The sequence below is a fragment of the Branchiostoma lanceolatum genome, chromosome 16 (genome assembly GCF_035083965.1).
Source record: "Branchiostoma lanceolatum isolate klBraLanc5 chromosome 16, klBraLanc5.hap2, whole genome shotgun sequence".
Lineage (NCBI taxonomy): Eukaryota > Metazoa > Chordata > Leptocardii > Amphioxiformes > Branchiostomatidae > Branchiostoma > Branchiostoma lanceolatum.
Genome location: NC_089737.1, coordinates 12,660,061 through 12,686,925, shown reverse-complemented (window position 1 = coordinate 12,686,925; position 26,865 = coordinate 12,660,061). Strand labels below are relative to the sequence as shown.

Here is a 26,865-nt window from a genome sequence, read left to right as displayed (position 1 = left end):
CGCCAACAAGCGGCTAGCGGCCAGTGGGATCGGGCCAAATTTTTCCAGGCTATTCAGAGATCTAGACCGCATGTGGAAGTCGGTAACTAAAAGGCCTGTAGGCTGTAGTTGTATAGAGCAATATTGTCAATTTCTGGTACCAATTATGCGCAGTGGGTCAGCAATTTTCTTAGAGAAAAGACGCTGTGTTCTTCGCTAGTTTTCTCGCGCTTGGAAATAGAATAATTGAAGGGTAATTGGAACAAGATCGGCAACATAAAAAGATGTTGCCATGGCGACGGTGGTCTCTGTTAACGTTTTCGTTTTTAGCCCACATGCAAATAAGGACCTCGCATAAATCATGTCAGCCGATCACCTTCTCTACCAAAATAACACAAGTTGTCCAATGTATGAAAATCTTGTTTTCACAAAAAAGATATCGTACCATTTCCTCAAAAATTATATAAATGAGGCCCTCTATGCAAGATTTGTGTCTAATAGTGGCCACATTTACTTAACTTCCAAATGGTGCAAAAATGAAATCCCCATCATTTACCACTATGGATTTATAGTATTTTGTCATTTATTATGCAAATTAAGTATTAATTTGCATAGTTGATATCTATCGATATCTATCTATTTCTCAGTTACATATGTCATGTGTTTAATAGTCCTATAATAGAATGCAGCTGATTTATTAACTGTCCTCATTAATTATGCAAATCAGATATTGATTTGCTTAATTGGCATATAATTATGTAAATCATCACTTAAGCTATCTACACACCAAAAATTATGATGATCCGTCATCCCCTTCTTGCGTTATTCTCTTTCAAATTTCGAGTCAAAATCAGCTCCTGCAGTTCCAGAAAAAGCCGCTAGGGGTCCAAATCTACAGGACATATTTTCCTAACAAAGAGCTATCCACCACTTAAAAATCATGACTATAGCATGTTCAGAAAACGAGATTTGAAAAGTGAAAGTTCCCCTGCAGTACCATAGAAAGTCGCTAGGGGGCCCAAAATCCAATCATTACAAGGTCTCCCACAGACCTACCCACCTGCAAAATATGAAGACAATACATCCAGGCATTCTTGAGTTATCGTCCCATGGACTTTCACATTCCTGTACAATTCCTAGAATTCTTGCAATCTGCACACAATATAGTAAAAATTTGGCTCGCCCCTGAGGCGTCGCCAAAAACGCAGGGACGGTTCTGGTTTATCTACATGACTTTTTGTACAATGTGTTTACTTTCTATATGGATTTACACCATACACAACTAACCAACGCTCACTAGAACTCAGGGTAGCAAATTCCTTAGAAAAATATACTGTATTCTTCGCTAGTTTTCACACGTTTGGAAATACAAAGAAGGGTGACTAGAAACCCACAGGACAATTTGTGGTTCAGTACTATAATGTTTGTATTTCCTATATCTATTCACACCATACTGTGACAATCAACGCACACTATTAAGATTAGAAAGATCGGGGAGGAGGCTTAAGAATAGATGAGAATCATGAGATGTATATTGGGAGTGTCCGCAAAAATCGGCGGCACCAAAAACAACGACTTATCAACATCTTGTCCCTGCTCTATTCTAGAATCTACAGAACAATAACAGCACAAATTGCATGTGCATTTTGTTGGAAATATAACTTTATGATATTATGAAGCTACACGCCAAGCATTTACTTGACACCAATGCGCATGCCAGTAATAAACAGCATCGCTATCAAAAATGCACACCTAGAAACAAGATACCACTAGTATAACTCTTAAAAGGTCCTTCACAGTCACGATCGGTCAAAGGAGTGGGTAGCTTCGCATAAGCCCCTGGCTTCGTTTTGCAGACTGGGGGTGAGGCAATAGACATGACATGATGAATTATTTATTTCCCTCATTGTGGAAAGACTACTGCAGCGTAAAGGCGGCTAGTAAAGCATTGCTGAGTTCGTTCCAATCATTTCAAGCAGTTGTTAGGTCCACGAGAATCTATTCTAGTACTCATCCGTAACTAATGGTAGTTCCAGAGAGGTCATTAACCCTGTGCTCACTGATAATTCCTTGTCATGACCTCAGGTAACCTGGTGGGATCGAACGACCCTGGGAAGGAGCCGTGCGCATGCTTACTCCTGGGGACGAGTCATGATCGAACGATTGGAATGAATTCCAGGAATATAACATTGAACGTGACCAGTATTGGGGATGGTGAAATTCGCCTGGAACGACCTTGCAACTGCTATGCTGTTGGGGTTACAAAATGTTACTCTCCAAGCAGAGGTTGGTTGAGAAGATTTTGACCTTTGCTTGGAGAGTAGGTTTATGTGAGCTGTACCCACTCCCTTATAGTGACGGAAATGCTGTATAATTCGGTGAATTTTTCTCTCATCTTTCAGAGGAAAGTCAAGATTGAAATCATACCACTTAGTCTCACGTTGTAGGAAATATGTAATCCATTGTAACAAGCGCGTTGTTATAATTAGAACGGCTGACTTCTTCTGACAAACTCACAAAGACATTCCAACCTCGTGCACCCCCTTCCAAAAAAAGTATTCTCTGAAATTCTGACCAGATATTAACGTATCTCGTCCTCGAGGATGGTGGAATCTACTATTCCAGTCTGGTACGACCTTGCTTCTGTGTGCGGTTCGGTTTACTTTAACCAGTTTAGCCGGGTTGTTGGGACAGGGATAATCACATATCTGAAGCAAGGCCGCACTGGAAGAAAGAAAACAGGTGCACAACAGTACACAGCTTGATGGCGCTAGAAGGACGGATTTCTCAAAAGCTTCTTACATTTCTTTTAATTTGTTTTTAACGAGATTGCTCAGTGCAAGGACAAGAGAGCAGTTCTGGGCACTGAACTAGATGGGTGGTTTACAGTGAATCGTCAAAAGCCCGTTTTTTTGTGTGTGTTTCAAATGAAACCTTATTTTGCCCCGCGAGGCCGCCTACGTTACGTTTATTATTGTTTTCTGTCCTGCCTGGACAAAACGCAAATTCACGAAATTTGCAGTGAATCGCAAAAAATCAATCGTTTTGCTTTTTTGAGAGTTTGTGTGTTTCATCATACTCGCCGAAATTTTTGTTTCATTTTTAATTATTCAAACATATCATTTACAAAGCTTTCCCAAACCGAAATACCACATTACAACGTATTTAATAGAATCGAATAGACATATTCCAGCTACTGCTTGCCCTGACTAAATGTAGCAGCACATTCGTCAGATACCTGCCTACGCGTTGTATGATGCCATGATGGTGCGATATAGTTTCTATTTGCAAGTTCATCAGTTCACAAACGTGCTTTATGTCAGTTCTCTGACAGCATGGCCGCCCGAACAAAATTTACAACCACGTTTCTGCTTACTGCTAAATAGCAGCCAATTTAAGATAACTCGTGATCGCACAGGCAAACAGAAAATGCGAAATTAGTGCTTTAGAAATGATGTGGGTGACATATGTCAATCTAAAAAGAATTACAAGAAGTCGCAAAAACAGCTGCCACTAATACACCAAAGTTACAATGCATAATTCTAAAACGTAAAATCAAGGACATAAGGTCCTTGGTAAGCTTGGACGAGAAATTTATTTCAGGAACTCATTCCCCATCATCAAAACGTCACAAACGCGGAAACAATTTAATGTTTTCAATCTCTGTATGTGCGAAAGTGTAACGAGAAGTTAATTGGATCCATATACAAGTATCCCACTCGACCGTATGCCCTTGACCGGTTGTGTCGAAATAGAAATAAACTTCAGCTAGCAGACAAAACGAGCTTCCCGGTCCGTCATCTGGTGTTTGCACTTGTCACTCTATCAGTCCCAGGTCCTTGCACATGTCAGTGCAAATCCATGAAGAGGAGGGCTTCTAGCCTGTAGTGTCGTCAACTACGCGGTATTTACCAGCAGACATTTTTATGCCCTCCGTCAGTCAGTATTGACCATGGTCAAAATCCTTATTCACAACAGCCTTACAGCATCGGCTATGGCTAAACAGCCCTATATGAGAATGATAGTCTCTGTCACATAGGTCACATCGATCTGTAAGTTGACTCAGTTCTACAGCAAGTTCAATTTGCTAGTAGAGTAGAGTGAAATGGAAGTCAAGAGGTAGAGCAGTCGAGAACTAATAGATGATAATGATGATAAAGTAAAGGCCTTCTTCTGCTGGAAATGAAAGTGACAGCCTTCTTGAGTAACCAGAATATTCTTCCAGACAAACCTGACGAGCAACCTTAAAGTTTGTCTCACATTTAGACTCGGATTTTTAAAAGTTTGGAACCGCCAACCTTTTAAACGTTTTGCTTAGTATAGTTATGATTTTCTTATGTTTGCATATTACAGCATGACAAAACGGATATCAAAGGTTGTAATTGGGAAATATGATATTATAAATCATGTTTAATAGCTGTCATAATTTTAGGATGTTTGAAGACTGCATGCAACCACAATCAGCTCTGGACAATCTAAAGTTCCACAAAGGTTACCCTATGTGCAACCGTCCATGGCTAAAAGAGAGTATGTCAAACCCTGACCTCCGGAAATAACCGAAACTAGTATCTTCGGGCAAAATTCCTTGACCAGTTTCACTCTTTACCGCGTTAATTGACCATGACGACCTGGGCTTTGTGGCACGCACACATTTCGTCTTCCAGGTCAACTGCCGACTTAACCAAGCTTCAAACAGGCACTATCATCAACCATTCTCCAACCAAACCGCCAATATTTCCCTCAGTATAATTTTACGATTAACAAAAGTGACCTACATCAGTGAGTGGCTTACAGCTCTTCTGATCGTTAATGACGCATTAATAATAGGGTCAACAGTAGCTAGGCACTTAATCATCCAAGCCAAACACTACAATAGCTCTTGAAAGACAGTAATTCATCGATTCGCAGATAATAAGTAGCTGAAAAGGTCTCGTGTTATGTCCCTAGGGGCCGGTCCTTTTGAAACGGTGTCCTGTGGGTTCATTCACCTAGCGCGAGCGGATCATTTCTTAGCTGTCGATCTTGTAGCCGGTGGCACGGGGTGTCCTTACATGTATTTCACGGTGTGTGCGTGTGTGTATGCCAGGGAGGGTTTTCACAACACCATTCTTTGGGCTGGAAAAAATACTACATGTAACGTTAGTACTAATTATCGACCAAATAGGGAGAAGAGTTTGTCACAGGAGTTGGTCAGCCATAATTTCAGTCCACAAAATGGTGCTGGTGCAAAAATAGTAGGAGGCAGTTGTGTGGAACACACGCATTTACCATCAGTAGATTGCCACTGTCATTACGGACCATGCTGAACACAATATTTCCAAATATTCGAGAGCATGTGAGTAAATGCGTATGTAGTCTATATCAGACTGCCTAGATGGGTCCTGTAGCCCTGCCTGCCTCCTCTGGCGTATCATTAAATCTATTTGCTCAACTTCTACAATTTCCAACAACATTGGGAGGTAGGTAGAGACTAGTCAATACTGAATGCGTGCAAATCGCGTGCTGATCCTTTGTAAACAAACACACCCTGTATATCTGACAGGTGTGTCTTTTATCGAAAATTGGACACACGCTTCATTAAGCAATGCCATGTACCGAACTGTATGATAATAAAAAGGTAAAAGAAAATAAACATCTAAGTGATACTCAAATATATCATCTCTTTGCCCATGTTCTCATTGAATTTTCCTTCTTGTACATTCTTGCTGCGTTTTCTACCTTGGAATTTATTCTTCAAATTCTTCTGTTTTGAAAGTGAAAGATGTAACGAAACACTTTCTATTGGCAATGAAATTCTTTTCAGATATTGGCATTTCCTCCTCCTTAATTCTATATCACCTTCATACCGCGTTTTTGTTTTGTTATGATAACACAAAAGTGCTTTGTTGTGGTGCCACAAACCAGTGGTTTTACCTGATAACGCCCTACGTAATCACATGACCAGTTTTGGCGCGTACGTCTTCTGGGCGGGGTCAAAGCGAGGCTACTACAATCGCACAGATCACAGGTTGAGCGTGCCAGGCGAAATACCGATCGTTTTGTACGTGGCAGGCACCCCGAAATTTAAGGGCTACTCTTAAGTCCTTACCGCCGTCTACCAGCCTTAGACGACCCATCTCAGCATTATACAGTCGGGTAAGTCTTTAGATCTTCAGTTTTTAAGGATTTTTTGCGCAAATAGTGGGTTTTGCATGGAGAGAGAGAGAAAGGAATTCGCCCTGAATTACTACAACGCCACATGGCCATGCCGGCGCGGCGCGGTAGGTTTGTTTTGGGTGGCTGAGTGCGAGCTGCCCTGGATTTTTCCGACTATAGGCCTTGATCTTCGTTTAAATGTAATAACATATATATTATATATACATAAATGCCTCTCTCATAATGCAATTGGTTGTCGTTTTTGATAGTCCTGTGGCGTTTTTGAAGGCATTTCGCGAATGGTGATTTTTTCCATCTAAAAAGGCCGGCCGCCCTACCAACCAAGCACTTTAATAGTCCTACGGGTAACAGAAGCCACGCTGTCTATAAACCGAGACAGACTGCAAACACACATGGCGAGGAAACATTTTTACGGAACGAAAATTCATCACAGAAGCTGTGAAAATATCAGTTCTCGCTTCAGTCTTTGTTTTCGTCCGCTCTAATAATTTGCATTTGATAACAAACCATGTGTACAGACCCAAACGGCTTTATCTAAGTTGATTCTAACGATTATTGTCACATTCTGTGTTTTGTATTTGTTTTGTATAGCATATCGGAAGAGTTGATCGCCGTTTGTAATAGTAAATGAGTATCGAGTCGCATATCTATGAAATGCATTTATATTTTATGAGGTTGCTACAAATGCGTCTTGGTTACGGCCTTGGAATGGTGAGACAACTCGCAACACGTGTGACCCAACCCGAATGTTAAATGTGAAAGAGCGGACACAGTAAATTTTGTGGGCATAACTCGCTTTCCTCATCACAGTAAATCCTGTTTGAGTTTTCCCACGATTTGTGGAGGCTTTGTTCGCCCTGGCTCTGTTTGGGTTTGGATCGTCACATGAGCTTGACGGTAAATTTAGTCTGTGAAGGAAACGATTTAGGGCTATCGGGTATCAAACAAAGCATGTGTGCTACCGGCTTGAACCGGTTTGTACTCTACCAACCTGGTGACGGAAATGCCGCAGGGTTCACCGAATTTTCCTCACATCTTTGAAAAAACCTAAAGATTAAAAATATACCACCTTTCTCACGTTCTAGGAAATAATCCATGCAGTGATGGAAGAAGAGAAATAGATTTAGATTGTCAAGCGCGTAGCTGGAACGGCTGGCATTTTTTGACAAAGACATTCCAACCTCGTGCGCGCTCTCCCGAAAATTCCTCCCAGAATTTCTGAGAAGATATTAACGTATCTCGTCCTTGAAATTCCAAGTATATTTTGGCTGTTAACTGAGGACGCGTTTACGGTAACAAGCGACGTGTGAGATCGCGTTATTTTACCGCGCATTCTGGCGAGAATGTTAGACGATCTGTGTGTATACGTCATTCCCAAACGATTTATTACGACTCTGTACGGGATGTTCCAGTAACAACCTAATGTGGAATCGAACGCAGCGAAAACGCAAAGTCTATTTAATCGATACAAAATCGTAAGAAAAACATAGAAATACATGTACTTGTTTGAGTCTTTCAAACAAGGAAGATTTTCTGTTTCAAAGGATTTTCACCGGCGATCGCTTGACAACACACACACACAATGTTTGTAAACAAAGCCATGTGACTAACACCTTTTTGGCGCGAAGCCACTACTACGTCACGGGTGTTCATTTGTCCAGAGGGCACATTGTTCGCTAATCACCCCCTGTCACTAGACAATGCTGGAATTAATTAAGTTTTCACAGGTTTCTTTCATATGTATGTCTCCTTGAAATTTCTCAGGCTAATCATGACAATTCTCACGATGTAAATGAAGTATTGTTGAGAGGAGTTTGGATACGTATGTCGCATTTTGCGTGTGTTTAGGCGTGTTCTTTCACGTATTCTCCAAGCAGATGTAACGTTAGCAGTCGGGCTTGTATTGAGCGTATTTGACGGAGTTTTGAACGTTTTTCTGAAGGTGCGCACTTTTTACTGATACCCCACCTCACAAAATGTACAGTACAAAGTATAAAACGCCACCAAATACACTAAAAGCAAGCCCGGCTGTTGCATCTGCTTGTAGGTTAGTTGAGTATGTGCCATGGCCACAGAAACGTTGAAAATCTGTAAGTTCATGGTTCTTCCCGACTTAAGCTAAAGTACGGACGCCTAAAACCAATGACAAAACACGTCAGGACCCAGATAATTGTTTTGTTTTGAAGTTTGGGTTAGTAGTTTTTCGACACACCCATATTATTTGTTGACCTGGAAATTGATACACCCGTCACTGCGTTAGTCAATATTTATCGTCGTACAAGGTGAAGCGTTAATGATTTGACATCTCAGAAGCGGTTGTTGTGTTTCCGTTGACCCGTGAGTGAAACGTTACGTGTCTCTTTCGCTAGCCGTCAATACCACACCTGTCCTGCACGGATCTCGAGATTAAAACGTGAGGTCGTTGGGAGGGGGCTGGTGGGCTATCTTCACTCTTTTAAGTGTTATTTCAGGTACACTGGCCGTAACAATGTAAAAGATTAGTCTCTATCATGATAACACAAACTACGCAGGCTAATGGGGAGAATACAGTCAGAACTGATATACAATCAGAAAATAGCACACAAGTAACCCCCAGAAGCCCCAGACAAGAATGACTAGCTGCTTGTAAAGACCGTTGCCGACTGTCTGAAAGGTAAAGGTAGTCCCGTAGCCTTTGAGGCCGTAGGGGCAGTGGGTCAGCCGTCTCTCTCGAGCACATTTTTTTAATTTTTTATTTAACAACAGAAAAATATACAGGACATAGAGATGATGCACTCTAGCTATCGCTAATATTAAACATCATCTCTGGAAATAAATATATTGGAAGGCGGGACCCAACCATCACCCCTTTTTACCTTTCCAACCGAAGTCAGGTACTCATTTTTACACCTGGGCGGAGCGAGATAGAGGAGCGAGAGAAGTCGTGTAAAGTGCCTTTCCCAAGGGCACCACAACGGTGGCATGTCAGGGGATTCGAACCCGGGACCTCTGGGTTCTGGGCCAAACACCCTAACACGACGCTAAAACAAGCCGGAACACTGACGTATTTGCAATAAACTTTGTATTTTGTATACAACTTAAACACCATATGAAGAGAGGAACAAAACACCTTGATCACGAACGATCATACAGACCATAGACGTGTGCACAGAGTCACATGAACTTTAACTCAATAACTGTATTTTTGTTTTTGATCGCTGCCAGAGGTCAATTGTTAGTATAAGGGTGCCGATAACAACAACAGATGATAAGGACCTAGGAAACGCTCCTGTTTTGTGAAGCGTTTGTTTAATGGTGGACTTAAAACTGGGTTCAAACCTTACTGGTGTTCTTGGTCTCGGTCACACGGTCAACACTGACCTAGGGAAGGTATCAAAATATTGGATAGGGAGTAAATGAAGTATCCATAGGATGTTATTAGCCGATATGACGCAAATAGATAAACCATATATGCAAAAGTTGACCCTTCAGAAGGTTATGGAAAAGGTTAATGGAAGAACTAAATAGAGTCCTCAAAATGTTGTGTTGTTTCAAAATCACCGACGAAGACGATATTACCACAGGTCATTGAAAATTATTGGAAAACTGGATAGATCGGATGGATTCTAATGAATCGAAACTATGTTAGATAAGAACAAAAAAGGATAAATATAGAATAGAACAGAACTGAATAGAATAGAATAGAATAGGAAAAGATGGTAAACCTAGGGCCAGACGAGTTTATCGATGCCATGATATACACTCCGCACACACACATGTACAATTGTCGGTTGTTAAAAAGACCATATGGCGTCTAGCCGAACTTGAGAACAAAGTTGAACTTGTTGGTTACACAGCTATGTCAGAAGAAGTTCGCGAACTCGAGTGAGGAATTCCCTGGTTGAATACAAACTTGACAAGATCCAGTTGTTCTACAGGAACGATTTGAGTAAACCATTGACACACTAAGTGCACTGCTGACAGCTATATCACACCCTTCAAGTAAAGACGCAAGTCAGATTTTAACTTTATTGATGAAGTACTTCTTTTGAACTGCCCAACTGGATTGCTAGCCTCCACCAGGCCTTCCTGCGGAGGTATGGATCGTAGAATTCGGCACAAAAAGGAATAATTGACCAGTAGATTCAGCTCACAGTTAGATTATATCAAAGTTCTACGCCTGCGAATGAGACCCTCCGGTGGCCAAACTTCCCTGGCGAATATTTCCATATAGCCGGCGTAGTCTTGTAGAGACGACTGGATTGCTATGCCTACGTTGATTTCAATGTAGGAAAAGCTCTTTGATTCTAGAAATGCCCTTTTCAACGTCCGTTTTAGCACATGTACACTAGCCGAAGTGTTGAAACATTGCCAACTTGGCACTGACACTACCAACACTGCACAGTTTAACACCCCGTTGCTTTCCAAGAAGAAAACTTAGCAAACGTTAACGGGGCCAATTTGTCAGCATTTTGTGTTTAAACGTTGCCATCCCCAAAAAGGGCAGACTTCAGGAATAATTTATAAGTTCTAACAGTAACTTTATGTCCTCCTCGCTGATACAGTATTTGCCAAGTGAAAGTGCATTTGTCCCATGTCAAACTTATTTGAAGACTATTCTTCAAATGCCCCTGTTATCCCGCTTTCCCATTGTAGTTTTAGCAAAATTTAACTTTATATACAACGTAAACGTTAAAAAAAACCTGTACGATTCTCTGATTCATGGCAAAATTGTGCAGTTGAAAACGTTGATATGCTTTCATATTTGATTGTAAGATTCTGATCTAAGACAAAATTGTGCAGTTTTAAACGTTGATATGCTTTTATATTTGAGTGCTGAATTTTATAAACGTTGATATGATTTGATATTTGAGTGTTGAACTTTATAAACGTTCATACGTTTATATTCGAGTGCTTAGCTTGATAAGTAAATATTTGAGAGTTGAACTTTATTTGACCTGCACGCCGTAGGTTGCCGTCCAGTAGAAGTGCCCCGCAGGTTACATACCAGACAAGCCCAAGTCACAAGACTAGTCCACGCAGACAGACGATAAAATATAGAAAAGGCAAGTGTATAGCTGGCAGACGCGCAAGTAGAATTTTTGCAAAGGAGGAACGAAGGCGAACACTTCATGATCAAGGATCAAGTACTAGTACTGTTGGAACTGAGAAGGAGATAGATAGATTAAGATAGATAGAAATCTTAATTTCAAGTTAGTTTTTCCTTAGTATATGCTGCCAGCGTCCTAATGATATTGATAGTTAAAGGTATTTTTGAAAATTTTAAAAACTTCTTTTTAAGTTTCTGATTGTGGTTGTCTTTTGCGAATTGTTCGTAGCCTTTTGATAATGATTGGTTAGATTCGCCACTAGTCTGTTGCTTTTAGTTTTACAGATTTGGACTATCAAAAATTCCAGAGACGAAAATTTCTTTTGACAAGGTTAGAGTACAGTATAGTCTTCGGTTAGGTATGACTACTAGGAGTTCTTCTCCAGTTTAGACAAGTCGTAACCATGGTCCTCATAGCTTGTACTGTTCACCTTTCTTCTAGCAATAGACTTTTGGCAGTTTTCCAGCATTGCTGTACTATATACACTACGTCCAGCCACCGCCTACTGTAACAACATAATGGTCGCTCCCCTCTTCTGAACTCTGTTTGCCCCCAGCGCCCCGTGTAGTCTGTTCGGGCCCGGCTCAGTTACTTTCCCCACAGACCCCCCGTTGGTAGAACCGCTGGCTCTTTTCTGGGAAGGCTTCGCGCGCAATTCGGCAATTAACGCGCCAAAGTAACCATAGCCCCGAGCCCAGAACACTTACCATGACGAGCGTGCATTGTATCGTTTTCATTGAGATGTATCACATGGCTGAGCGCAAGTTATCAGTTACTTTCACAACAGACGTTTAGTGAAAGTTCGCGGCCCCCATACTGGCCCATACCCCACCCCACCCCCTCCCAACCCCCGTTGGTATGTCGCCCACCACCTGTCCAGCCAATCAGAACGTTAAGATTAATGACACGCCCCCCTCCCGGACCCCTCCCACAATGCACCCGTACTGAGTTCGATTTGCACTGAGGTACCTTTTGTTCTTCGCACATGTGCGACCATTCTACCGTAGAAATCCAAAACTCGTGAGTACTTCTTTCTTCTTGATTTCATAGTAACAAATACGTTAGTTTCACGTAAACGTGGGATTTTTTTAAAATATAACTAAGGCGGCGATGCGATACTTGAGTGTCTTTGTAAATTTATGACTGCTGCTACACTCTGCCAACATTCCTACCCCATACTTAGTAACATGCATACGCTCTAGTCTATCATATGATAGAACCTGAGATCCTTTATCGTTTAAGAAACGTAAATTACCAAACTGTTCGGTTTTTTAGCATACAAACCTGACCATCTGAATGTGCGCTAAATAGATTCGAGTACATGTGTAGTGTGGGCCAGGTAGCGACTGTTCTGTTACAGGGCGGGCCAAAAATAGACTAGGCACTGAATGTAAAACAAACGTATTCTCTTGCTCTTCATAGGCAGTTAAATTTTTAATTGTTACTGTTCGAAATGGATCCTACATCATATCTTAATTTAGTTTGCTGGGAGATTAAATCAATATGATCATGTCTTACTGTAGACAATGCCTACCAAATCACAAAAAAATTATTTTAGAAATATATGCAATATCCTGTTTTGAAACCTCAAAGCATCAGATTTATTCTCCCCATATCCTCGAAGCTAGTTGGTGATAATTCTTAGAAAATAAAATCATATCAGAAAAAATATCGTTCGAAAACGTATAACTTGTCTTCAGTTGAAAATGAAACCACATACCAGAGTAGCTATTTAACTGTTCGGCGCGAGTGTTTCAAAGTTCACTAGTCAAGTCTGATCAACAATAACAATGAGCCCCAAAAGTTCTAGTTCATGTTCTAGTTCGTAGTACGAAGGGCTTTCGAAGTTCATCCCCCCCCAAACCCCCCCCCCCCCCCTGTCATATACCTCGGACATTGTGTCTACCCGAAATAGCATTCCCCGAACTGACACGACCCTATTAACATATACGGCATTGATTGTTTGAAGGTTTGTCAATGTTTTTATTTTGTCGAGGGAGGAGTGATTGGTAAGATGGGCGGGAGTTGGATTACTGAGACACCGCCAATATTTTAGGACCAGTCTAATTGAGGGTGGTCCTTGCTTGTCGCTAATGAAAATAGTATGTCTGTTGTGGTAATGATAGAGATGGGGGTTGCGCTGTTGCAAAGAGGTAGCCTCTACCAGGCCCCGTGGATGGCTGGAAAAATAATAAAAATTGGCCAAATAGAGTGAATATTACGCAAAGGGGGTCGGCCAAGGAGAGAGGGTCCAGTATGCCATCCATCTAGAGGTCGCAAACTGTAACTTCTATAACTTCTCTGGGATGTTATCCCTCTATTTGGCCAATTTCTACGATTTTTCCATCGACCCGTGGAGCCTGGTAGAGGCTATAGCAAAGAGGAGCTACTCCAAAGCTCTTCAGCATACGATACGAATCTTTATCACAACAAACATATTTTGGTTTCAAGCCATTGTACGTACTACCGAATACACACTTTGAAGAACAGGAAGTACTCGAGAGTAAATTTGGTTTGTTGTCTTTTCTTAGAACAGCAGTTCACTTCCTCCAATTCTAGGAATTCAGCTCAACAATGTCAATGACGCCATTGAAATACAGAGCTTGAAGAGAGGATAAAAAAATTCCCAACTGATACCACAATATTGATAACCGGATATACCTTATGGCCATAAATGTTGATAGTTTGTATTTTGATTTCTGTATAGAAAAATATTACCAAAAGGGCGAAGAAAGAAAACATTTGTCATTTGAGCATCGAAGTGCATGTTCGGAGTGTGGTAGGAAGCATCTAACGTTACAGATATGTGTAAATGGGGAAACCGAAAGATTGGGTGTCATCAGTGCGTGAGGAAACACGTTTACACTACAAGCGGACGTACAGCGACACTATTTTGGTATAAACATTGCAGTCAAAGCTTTGCGCCTTTTATCCCCAGTGATTCTGTTTATAAAACACCAACAGACGTCGTAAAGTGATCTCCCTTTTTAAAGAGACATCGCTTTAAACGACTACTGTTGTATTGACAGACAATCGGATGCCACATGAGAGCATTTCTTTCATACATTTTTACAAAAACGTTGGCCTCAAAATTGTACCAGCCGGACTTCATGTCATTCATGACTTTATTGAAAATCAAAATTCAGATGAATCGAATACAAGAAACTGTTTTATCACACAGAACAAAACTACATATAGACCAAGGCCGGAGTTCTGTAGCCTCCACCAGGCCTTCCTGTGGGAGTACGGATCGTAGAAGTCGGCCAAAAATGGGCATTATTGGCCAGGAGAGTCAGTCCACGGCAAGGTGAATATTTCTCCCTTGGAAATGAAACCTTATGGTGGCCAAACTCCTGGCAAATACTAGTACTGTAAATGCAAAAATATTGAAATTCGCGGTGGTTTTATGTTCACGGTGTTCACGGCGACCGTTTCACCGCGAACACCCCATTATCGCCTTAACGCGAAATAAAAACCACGCGAACTGCATTTACAGTTTTCTCCCTATAGCCGGCGTAGTCAGTCTGGTAGAGTCTAGGAATTCTAGACCGCTAATGCTTCTATAAGGTCACGTTTCCAATTTCAAACGATCTTCCGCTTGCCACGTTGCTGAGACTGTTTGACTGTCCGCTGAGCAAGTTTGTCTACTGTCCGGCTGGCAATGCCGTCTATTAATCTTGGGCCGGTTGTTAAATTGTTCTTGTCGCTTGGTGGTCTAAATCGTGTTTGTGTGGAAATATTTGGCGTTTAGATGATCCGTTTGAGACGGGTATTGTAGGATAATGAACAAAACAAAACACAGCAAAAGAAGGAAAGAAAATACTGTACTAGTATACCCAGCTTTTAAGCAAAGGGGGTTAGCCTCAATAGCATACTCGGCTGCCGTCTTTTTTTTAGTTTCATAGTTCATGAGTGCACTTTTGTGATTGTACATTTATCAGTTTTCCGATTCCTCCGTTTTTCATTTGGGTACCATCAGACCGTGGTAGCAACCAGGAAGTAACATGGGTGTCTTCCTAGTAAGTTTTTAACCAACTGTAACTAACTGGGATGGTACCCAGGCTATAGCGCTAATTAGAAAGTTAGCATACAATGAAGAGAGCACACACAAAAAACATGCGATGGAGCTGCCAACTTCCGGGAGGCTTCAATGAGGTTTCCCATTTCATCTTAGCTCTTGGCTTACTCCTTTAACTTGGTAAATTGTCTCTTTGATCTTCTTCAAGACCAGGATTATTCCAACAGGAAACAGATCCTTGCGTTATCAGGGTGTTCTTTAGTCGCATTGTGTGATTTTATCTCACGGCACCTGCCTCGGGCGTGGAGCGTGATCCGCCCTTGAAAAGATTCTTGTCTTCGTCCTTCGCTTGAGGAATTTCCGGCTTGAGGTCTAGGGCTGAGCAAAACGCACTGGCAAAGGTAGCAAAGGTTTTTTATTCTTTTTCAAGCGCTGATAAGCTTAAGGTAAAGCTATTGACATTGAATTTAGAATTGAGTACTGAAATTACGTTATATTCTTTAGGTCCACTCTACAAGTACAGAAAATCATATAACTATCGTTAATTATTTTGTTTCTAGGTTTTGTTTTGTTTTTATTTTATTTATTTATTTATTCATTTATTAATTGATTGATTTTTAGGGTGGTCCCTTCAGTTAACGTGGTAACTGATATTCTAAAAGATATATCGTCCGTTTAGTCTCTTTTTGATCGTGTACCCAGTCTCACCCTAAATAATCGTAACCCTTGAGACGTTTGTTGTTGAGTTCAGTTTTCATAAAAGAACACTGACCCGATTCTATGGTCTCATGCTGCCCAAAACGAGTCGACGGTTTTTGACCATATTTGTTTTGGCACATGCACAAGACTGTCGTCTGCATGCTACGTACGGACCGGCGTTGAAAGGTTTTCAGCGAGACCGGCTTACACCGGTATGTGTGACAAGGCCACGCAGATGTTACATACTTACGGTACGTCCGGGTATGGGCCTGGGGCTGAGAGCAACAGCACGTGTGGATCAGTAGATCCCGCCCTGAACTCTTTGTGTGTGTCTTCACATCGAGTTCGCGCCTTGTAAACATCACAGTAGCGAAGGTTTGATATTCATAGATGTTTATACTTCGATACCAGTAACAAACAAAATCTCGATCTGTAACTCTTCTGGTTGAAGTTCAAGTGATACGCTCAACAGTGCCAATAGCACTAGTACATCAGTTGAGAGTTGGAGGTCGTCCAAACAAATGTAGCCCAGGGAATGCCCGGCTTTTGGAGCGATTTCGGCTTGACTGTTTTGTATTCTTGCTGCACCATACGGTCTAACAGGTAAGATTTTACATCGTTTGATACTGTTTGTGAATGACCATTGACGAAGGAAAGAGTGTAGTGAATGGGGAATTATTCTATTGGGGTATTTTACTACTCAACATTGACTGTACGTCCTGCCATGGGCCTGAGGCTGAAGGCAACAGCACGTGTGGATCAGTATATCCCGGTCTGAACTCCTTTGTGCGTGTCTTCACATCGAGTTCGCGCCTTGTAAACACCACAGTAGCGAAGGTTTGAAAGTCTTAGATGTTTATACTTTGATACCAATAAGAAACAAAATACCGATCTGCAACTCGTCTGCTTGAAGTTCAAGTGATACGCTAAACTGCCAATAGTACTAGTACGCTAGTTGAAAGTTGGAGGCCGTCCAAACAAATGTAGCCCGGGGAATGCCTGACTTTGTGAGCGATTTCGGCTTGGCGATTATGCATTCTTGCTGTACCATATGATCTCACAGGTAAGATCTAACATCGTTACTGTTTGTGATTGATGAATGGCCATTGACGAAGGAAAGAGTGCAGTGAATGGCGAATTCTTCTATTGGGGGATTTTGCTACTCAACATTGACAAAGTTGATACCACGAAAATATCACAACACCATCATAAGCTGCTAGTAGGGTCTGGTAGTATTTGAATCTTCTTAAAAGCATTTATCAATCGCAGATCTACTTTGTTTGACTATGTGTATTTCTGTATATGTAAACCTCGAGTGAACGTGAGGGAGTGCAGCACTCAAAGACGGCAAAGTCAAAGAGTTAAATACACTGCCCAATATATGATGACACATCCGCTGACCCACATATTTATATCTGTGAAAACGTGCAGTTGGCTCGGATGCTTTTCCAGGAAATGATTGGAGTGTTGATATGGGCAGACTTCCAGGAAAAAGTTGAAATTGTCCAGGACAGGGTGTCACCATGATAGACGAGCGTTCGCGCGCTATCTTGGAACATCGTTATTTGTACTCTCCAAGCAGAGGTTGGTGGAGAAGATTGTGACCTTTTTGTCATATGACCCGTTTTCTGTCGGCACTCTCTATATGATAAAAAGGTCACAATCTTCACCAACCTCTGCTTGGAGAGTGGGTCATTTGGACTTAATCCAACAGTTAAGTTCAAAAACGTTTTGTGTTTTTTATAATCTTCGGGTAAACGTTGAAGAGGAAATATGGATATATACTCTATTCGTAACAGTACTTACTCAGTCTTCTATATTTGCCGTGCTATGTGTAATTGGGGCATTATTAAGGTAGAGTTCAAAAACCCGTTAAGTTTCGTGTTATGATCTTTCATTGAATGTTGAAGAGGAAATAGGACTGTATACTCTATTTATAATAGCAGTTTTTCAGTTAGATTTCTGTATTTGCCGCAGGAGGTGTTCGCTATCTTAAAACATGTCGGTCATTTGGGACATTTTTAAACGTTTTGTGTTATAATCTTTGAGCAAATGTTGAAGAGGAAATATGTCAGTATACTCTATTCATAACAGCATTTTTGTCGACTTAGGTTTCTATATTTGAAAGCAAACTCCAAGTGACCGAGGGCTGACGTCATGACCGTGCTAATCCTGTACGGACAAGTGGGGGATAAGGTCGCCTGACCTAGCTGTCAATCAAACATTGCCGCCGCACCTTACCTCGTGGGGTGCCATCGTACGACTACTATTCTCGATACGTCTGTTCGCACTTTGCGACGGGTAGCCCACGCAAATTGCTAACATAGACAAAGAATGTTTCCTATTTCGTTTCGAAGGTCAGTGGGAGGCGCCGGCCCTTTTTCGGGTCGGGAACTATGGGAAGGGAAATTTCATTATGTTTTTAGACAAATGTTAGTAAAGCGCTAACAATTTCACCGCGATAGACTCTAAGGTTTTCGGATTTAAACGCAAACTTAAAGCTCTACATGGAATCGTAAAGTCTCTAATATGTGTATAAAAGATTAAGGCAGATTAAGACAGATTAGCTGTCAGGTGTTAAAACTTATCGACAAGCTGATCTCCACAGTACACCTTGGGCTGAGGTTAGGAGATCAGCTTGTAGGGTAATTGAATTACGAGGATTATGTTAAATTTGTTAGTGTTTTTGGCACACAAGTTAACAATTTTAACCTAATAATCCTCATAACTATCCTTAGCATACAATGCTATGCGTGTGTATTGTATACGTAGTTTTGTGACGTGTAAGATATGTGTTTGCGTTTATTTGTCACACAATTAAATTATTTTAACATAATCCTCATAACTATCCTTAGCATACAATGCTCGTTGTTTGTAAAGTAGTATTTTGGCATGTATAAACCAGTTTTCGGTACACCGAATGCTCACCACATGTTAGTACAGCTTGGACTTTGGAGTTCGACGTGCACTTGTGTCAGTGTCCTTGTCCACATCCTTTCGGCTCCTTGTTTTTGTGCGGATCTTGGCTTCTGTATCAGGTGGCGTGATCAGGAAATCAAGAAGTTTTGCCAAAACTTGTTTTTCAAGTTCACAGCTCGAAGTATAGGACTATCGAGTGGACTCCCTGTTAGGTATCGTACCTTTTCGTTTACATGTCTAATTCGTGTTATTTTCCACGTTTTTCTTATGTCGCAATTTCGGAAAGATCTACTTGTTCAGTTTCTTAGAATACCAAGTTTGCCGTGTGGTCTTGTGTTTTTAAGATTTGTAAGGCACAACACATCCTAAAGGTTGCGTAAAGTTTGGGATTTTCAGTGAAATAATCATTTGCGTATACGCTATACAAGGGCACAACTACGCTCGATCGTCAGACGTTATCCTTTTTACCGTCGTTTGGATGAATGACTATGCTCTGTGTCACAGCGTTTTACCGATGAAATTTTACTGTAAGGTGTATCACGTGCCACTGTAACTCTGCTACTTCAACTTTACAATTTGCGTCAGCAGACTTAACTCTTGCCGCCCACGCTATAAGTTACACATGAGAAAAGCTGTAGACTGTTTCGAACGGCGTCAGCGTGAAAATTACTCCGGTAAAAGTCAAATTTACTTTGATCGATTGGATGTGTGGGAACCGTGGAAAGCAATAACGTTTTCTGAAGCCCGTTTAGGGCCCGGGCACACATTTTCGTTGTACGATAGGTCTATGATAGAAATTTGGTGACAATTTTGGAATAGTTGTAGATGTGTCATGCAACATTCAGCTAGCTGTCTTCTGTCATAGTTTGAAATCATTGTATAAGTTGTATGTTGACTTTAATTTTGTTATCTGTACGTTGACTATAATTCTATGTTGCCTGTGTATGGTGTGTTTCGTTTCAATACAACTACAAGGGCACCAAAGCCCAAAATATGCATTTTTGGTATGGAAATGGCCAAAAATACCATGAAACTGATTCTGCGCGGAATTTGAGATGCCTCCATATCTACACTTTTTAAGAATGCAGTCAAGTACATGTGTGCCAAATTTGGTGTGTCACAATTTTTCCTACCAACCTTTGCCTGAAGAGTATCGACGAGTATAAGTACCCAACAACAACAATAGCAAACTCGCACGGCAAATGTGACCGCGCCCCTAGTGATAAATGAGGCGGTGTTATCCGGCTGTGCTCCGGTCATGTGCCTGGCAATGTAAACAGTAAACACCGTTGAAGCTTAGCAGAGTCGGCATGACAGAAACATTACATAACGTCGACTTTGTTCTTTGAGATACAGAGAAACAGTCCCAGTGTTCAAAGCTCTCTGGTTTTTTACTAAGTCGTATGAATCTCTTTAGGGGCAAACCATTATACATGTATATTCATGCAAACAGTAAGGATGGCAATTTATGCACATTTTCGTCGATGTCTTTTCCTACGTTCCATTCTGATAAAATTTTGAAATGTGAAATGAATGAAATGTGGCCCACATCCCTGAAGGGACATCGAGTATAATCTCGGTCTGTTTGTGTAACTGCCTCGAAACGTTAAAATGATTCTTCACATATTTTTGTTTTGAATGGTCTGTTTTTGGAAAACGTTAGTTAGTTGAAAAATATCGAATAGTTAACACCGGTGATGCTGAGCAGAGTCGGCATGACAAAAACATTACATAACGTCGACTTTGTCTTCTGAGATAAGGCAACCGGGCCGCTGAAAGGCTACAACAGTACCAGTGTTTCTGTGTAAGCAGTATGAATCCATTTAGGGGCAAACCATTATATATCTATACAGTAAGAATGGCAGTATCATATATGCACATTTGTTATGAAGATTTTTTTGTCTGTGCGTCTATCAAATGTTCAGAATACTTGAAACACAAATGATTTTTCTCGTTTTTGTTTGGAATCGTCGGTTGAAAAAGAGCACAAAAATATCGACATGTTAGATCACATTTCGCGTTGTGGCAATATTGAATGGAACTATTGATCTGTATGATGTGCTGGATCAATTTTTGATGAAGTGACGTCACGTCTGGGGCTGTCAATCAATGGTGATCTCTTCGTGCGGGAATCCAATGACGTCATCGTGGGATGGGCGGGGTCAAAGCGAAAAATCTAAAGAAAGAGAAGAAACATACAACAATTGAAAAACGCGTAATAAATCAATACGCAGTAGAGCTTTCCATCTTGCTCAACTTGAACTTGACATCATCAACAACTTGAAAAGGGATGCTGGGCCCACTGGCCCCAGTGACGTGCTGGGCCCACTGGCCCCAGTGACGTATACACCACTGGCACTGCAGCCGTTCACTGTTGGAGGACAGGGCTGAGCGGAGAAGAATAGCCCATTGTTCTCCGTGTTGACATCGCTAGATGTCCCCCGTTCAAGATCTTGCTCAAAGTCAACGAGAGCACACATCCCTTTACATTGTATATTCAGCGGCTGGATCATACCATTTGGCAGGGGTAAACTTTTGTTTTCATTCAGCCTCCAGATGTACAAGAGTGCCCGGATGTTGCAAGTGCCTGTGAAGGTCTCCATCTGTTTTTCTTCTGAGATACGGCTTTTGCATTCCAGACTGTCTTGGAATGCAATGAAGAACAATTTGATAATCTTGATAGATTTACTACATCTTGTAGGCTTAGTCAGTCAAACCAATGATGTTTTATGCTCAAATGCAGCGCTTGTACGCCAAAGTTAGCAAGAAAGTACTGTACATCGAATCGCTTTATCAGAGTTTGTGACAGTTTCATAGTTTATTGTACTTTCCAGGTGCACGTATACACCTCTGTACAAGTGCTTGTTAAACATCCTATGTTAGTATTACAGCCGGCTCCGTCTGGCCTAGATTCCAAGCTGTGTTTGGTGTCCACTTTGGGTCAATGGTTTGTTTCTCTAGTACGGATGTATTGCAGTATGTGCTTCAAAGTTTATGCCCCAAATCCACTAGACGGCGATCGCGCTGACGCCTAAACTGGATCTGTGTGACCCTTTACAATTGGAATATCGTGCAAGATGTAAAAGTATGACTGACAAGACAACAAAACACACAAAGCGCATAATTATTCGGGATTTTTATCTATGAAATTTGTTCAGCGCTCTGTCAAATCGCTCTGTTGCCGCCCTAGTGCAATAGGGGTGTCAGTTTGTGTACACTCCCGTCGACAAGACCCGCTTCAAGCGTTTGAGGATAGCAGGGACTGTTCAAAAACGTTCCGGGGCGGTGTTAGTCTTGTTGCACGGGACTGTTCATCTACCGTTCGGGGGGGGGGGGACTTGGAATCATTTCTGTCAGAAGTGGCGAAGCAGACATTCAGTTGTAGATTGCGTTATCCATTTTCAATCTCGCAGTGTCCTCTTACAGAGATAAAACGAGATTTGACCAGTTTGTAAACAGTAATTACAACATAAGAATTGACCGACTGTCCCTCAAGAAGACTCAAAAGCCCGGCGGCAGGTGTCGTCGGCTCTTATTGATATCCTTTTAAGTGACAGGTGTTTCATAGCCGGCGGGGACTTCCGAATACCTGCGCGCCTGTATACCCCGCCCTAAAGTGCGTTAGGAAAGTGATATGCAGGAAATAGGTGATAATCGGCTGTTTTCATTTTCTCTGTCTATCCCTTTACCTCACTAGCTCTCTCCCCTCCCTCCCCCTCTCTCTTCCCCTCCCTCCCCCTCTCTCTTCCCCTCCCTCCCCTCCCTCCCTCCCCTCCCCCTCTCCCTCCCCCTCCCCTCTCTCCCTTCCCTCTCTCCCTTCCCCCTTTCCATTCCCCCTTTCTCTCTCTCTCTCTCTCTCTCTCTCTCTCTCTCTCTCTCTGTGCTCCACTAACAGGTACATACAAGTATGCTTTGCGCGCCGTTTGAACTAGAAAAAGAGACTCAGTCACGGATGGCATTCTCCTCTATCAATGTCTGTAGATGTCACATGGTACATTCTACCTCCAAACACTCACACCTACATCCAGGACAGCTCAGCAAATCGATCAAAGTTATGTTAAACAGTCGCGACGGCCCGAGCCAGAGCATGAGGCCACGCAGTGATCACGCGTTGTTCACATGCACACTGGAGTCACGTGTGGAGGCCTTCCATGTTCGTCACGTGCGTTTATAGGTGTATCATTCACACCATCTCTACGTTTTCCGTTACGATAACGCGTCTTTTAACAGCTTGGATTTATATTACTGGGAAGAAGTTGCCGATAAGGGTTTCCCAACGATTTTTCAGGTTGGTAGCGATTTTTTGATAATGATGACGAGTAGAAATAATGAACGTGGCAATGCCAAGTTTTATCACATTGCACTATCCAAATGTTTTATATGCTTATATCTGATGCTATTGCTATTTGATAACATTTTATAGCTGTGGCAATTTGATACTTAAAAGAGATGTTTATTTTTTATATTTTTTCTTGTATTTTTAATTGAACGTAACGTTGTATTTTTGTTTTGCCACGCCTATGCCCATACCTTAGTGCTGTAACGCGTATGCGCTCATAGTATATGCAAATTGTTGGTCACCAAGGATTTTCGTATATCCATTTTGACGTCCTAACACAAATTTAAGTCAATTATGATGATGATATTGAGGTACGATGCGGATAAAGATGTAGAGCTTTGTTTTTAAGTGTGTTCCATTTCGGTATTTTGTCAAATCATTTCGAATTCTGTCGGAATACTTCAATTGAAAGATGATTGACATATCCGTGTTCTTGACACATTTAAAAGTATACAAAGGTTAATACTATCATATGTCCTCTTGATGAGGTTATCTTTTGGGTCAAGTGACAGTTCATACGTCAAGTGCCATTGTCGGTAAATATAACTGGCGCCGGTTCCTAATCCTGGATTTGACAATATCACAATGCTATACAGTCAAACCTGTACTAGTAACCGTCTCTACGTAAGGACCACTTTTTGATAGTCTCTTAGGTAATTGTCCCCATTGAGACAAGCATTACGAATCCTGTCTATAGTGACCACCTGTCCACATATAGCAGATTTTATCGGTCCCCTGAGCGGTTCAACTGTGTGATAGATAGTTTAATGTAAACCAGGATTTTCCTGCTAAGCTTGTGTCCTCCATGCTCCCATACAGATGTACTGTAAAGTGATTTAAGTTCGCGGGGACGTATGTACAAGGGAAAAGGGTACTCTCCAAGCAGAGGTTGATCGGGAAGATTGTGACGCTCTCCTCATATGTCCCGTTTTCTTTGCGTCGTCCCAAGGAAACGGGGGAGCATTTAAGGAGAAGGTTAGAATCTTCCCATCTACTTGACGTGCGAGTAGGGAGAGGAGGCGTTTTAAGTTCGCGGTGAGAACAACCATAGTAATGCAAAGCAAACAGGGCGTTTTACTTTATGGTGATGTTTAAGTTGCATCTTGTTCACAGTATGTTGCTTTGTGGTCAATAAGAATTGACTACATCTAATTATGAAAAAGAAAAACAGCAAAAGCTGTGAATATATGAAACCAACGCGAATATTTATGAAACCATCGCGTATATTTCACGATCTACCGTATCAATAGTTACCTATTCTACAACGCGTCATGCATAGCTTTCCAATGATACCAAGCTTATCTAATAGGGAAACCTATATATATTAGCATACTGTTAAGGGCAAGCTCCCGCTTGGCCATATACATGTACGTACGTAGATCATTTGTATGCAAACGCGAGACCTTACGTCCCTATCTAGAGTTACACAGATGTTGACATTTAACCAATATTATTGGTGTCGCTCTTTCGAATTACATGGAATAATTTAGCTATTTGAGTCATTGATTAGGGGAGTAAGTTTAGAATTAGCATTTTTTAAACTTTAACCTCCTTGGTTTGAATGACCACATGATATGCTGGATAGAATTGTTGCACGAATTAGATTTTTTAATAAACCACATAAATTTGGTAGCTATTTAACCCTGAAATATCAATGGTATCGCCCATTGTGGGGTTCTAAGCAGTCCAATGCTGGGATGTGCCAATTCCCTTCAGGGGCGAGGGAGCTTAGGCGAAGATGCAGAACAGTGTCGATGTTATATTTGACAAGTGTAAATCTTCATGTAGATGAACGAGAATGTACAGTATTATCCTTTTACAAATTTGATATTGCAAGAGAACTATACTATAAATGTTGACTAGCGTGTTGCCTAGAGTTCTGACGTATTTAAACATTTGCTTCAATTGCTTGTGAAGATATGTGTTTTTTTTCTTCGAATTTTCTATGTGCACATGAAGAATCGAACACATACTGTTTAAATATGTCGAATTTATAACCATCGATACTTCAACTTTAAAGCTCTGAAATGTAAACAAACGGCAGGTGCACCAGCCTGACACAATTAGTGCCAAACTGCCCCGTTTTATTGCTTTTCCCAATAAATGAAAGTGACAATGGTCTAAACCGTTTTGAACGTTGTATCGTTACATATATCGGAAAATAACAATTGACCGAGCGCGTGACTTCTATGTCGTCGTTTCTTCTTTCTTTTTCCCTCGCTTTTCCAAGCGCCTTTGTGGTCCCAAAGGGGCGTTGGCAATGGTCAATAAACCATAATAGCCGTATACAAAAGGCAAGGGGCTCTTATACGTTACAAGATGTTAAACATTGATAAGGTGAGCACACATGGCTTGCGCAGAGTCATTGTATGTTGTTGTACACACCGGGCGTGAGTCAGTTACAGCCTGGGCGCGCTAGAGAGCAGTTGTGTTTTTGTTGTCATCGGTAACAAAAACGTGCATTTCAACTCACACCTTCTTCTAATTTTGTTGCCACAGAATATCCTCAAGTCCGGAAGACGTGTAAGAGAACTTGAAGGAACAAGAAGCAGAAGACAACACTCAAACGTAAGTAAAACTACCTCTTTTTCGTCGCCGATATCAGTTGACTGTTTCGCGCTTTCTTTTCTTTCTGTAGCATTCAAATGACTAAAAATTGGTTGTTACGGCGAGTTCTTATTCTCTGTTATTATTACTTATCATTTTTGATAGTTTCTAGTTGTCTAGAATGTTTTATATCCAGTGACAACTAAGTCTGTTTCCTTGTTAAAATGGCGCGTAACAGGAACGTAACGCCGCTCCCTGACACTACTGGTACCCAAACAAGGATGTTTAGTTAAGCCGGGCGTGCGTACATTATACAACACATAAGACCACTGCAAACACGCGAGATCGAAATACAGAAGGTCATGTAGAACTAGAACTCTACCAACTTCTTCCCGCCAAATGGTAACGTCTGCTTTCGCATTTATTGCTTTCTGTTGATTAATTGTTTAATTTTCTCCCACAGTGCGTCTTTCGCGGTATTATTTGTGGAACGATGTAAACAAAAGTGAATTGCCACACCTTACTAAGTGCGTCACGCGGGTTTAGTATCAAGGGGCCGTGTCGTCATATATTCTACGATGCTATATTAACGTTTATTCTTGTATATTTCAAGTTATTTCATCGCTTTAGTTTGATGATTTGCAACAGTAAGTTAGTCATACATAAATTACAAGTTTTTAATGATTCTAGACTTTTGCTTTGAATAAAAACGTTTTGAAAAGGACCATAGCAACATAGGAAGGCGCCGTGCAGTCTCGTATGTTTTGAAAAAACAACGTTGTAAATCATTTAAAAAATGAGTATACGATTCTCGTAAAATACACGTGAACATGAGTTATTGCCGTAAGAGAACTAAATGAAGGGTTAGGTGTAAAAAGATATCGCGGAGAAATCGTTTACCTATCAGTAATTAGGGGTATTTCCGTTCCTTGGCGCTAAAGTCGTCCGCTCAGTACATTGCATGCTTAGTTTCCCACCGCGGTCTTGTGACTCTTTTCTGGGCGGACAGTTTGCCAAAATTAATCGTCCCGTTAATCACACAACTTCTTCTGCAGCGCAACCGGTACCGCGTTTAAGCCCCTCTCACACTTGTGCGTATATCCATGTCCGTATTAGTT

At 41.3% G+C, this 26,865-nt stretch overlaps 1 protein-coding gene across 6 annotated transcripts in view; it reads left to right on the top strand.

Moving 5' to 3' along the window:
* The first annotated feature begins 5,956 nt into the window (after window positions 1-5,956).
* LOC136421315 (sodium-dependent neutral amino acid transporter B(0)AT1-like) overlaps window positions 5,957-26,865 on the top strand; it is a 39,730-nt gene continuing 18,821 nt past the window's right edge. For 3 of the 6 annotated variants that reach the window (XM_066408536.1, XM_066408534.1, XM_066408531.1), the window contains exons 1-2: window positions 5,957-6,114; window positions 25,700-25,768. The gene's annotated coding sequence lies outside the window, so the exon portion shown is untranslated. Of the gene's footprint in view, window positions 6,115-12,180; window positions 12,246-23,124; window positions 23,150-25,699; window positions 25,769-26,865 lie in introns of those variants that run through there. The other 3 variants (XM_066408535.1, XM_066408532.1, XM_066408533.1) reach the window with 3 other exon arrangements.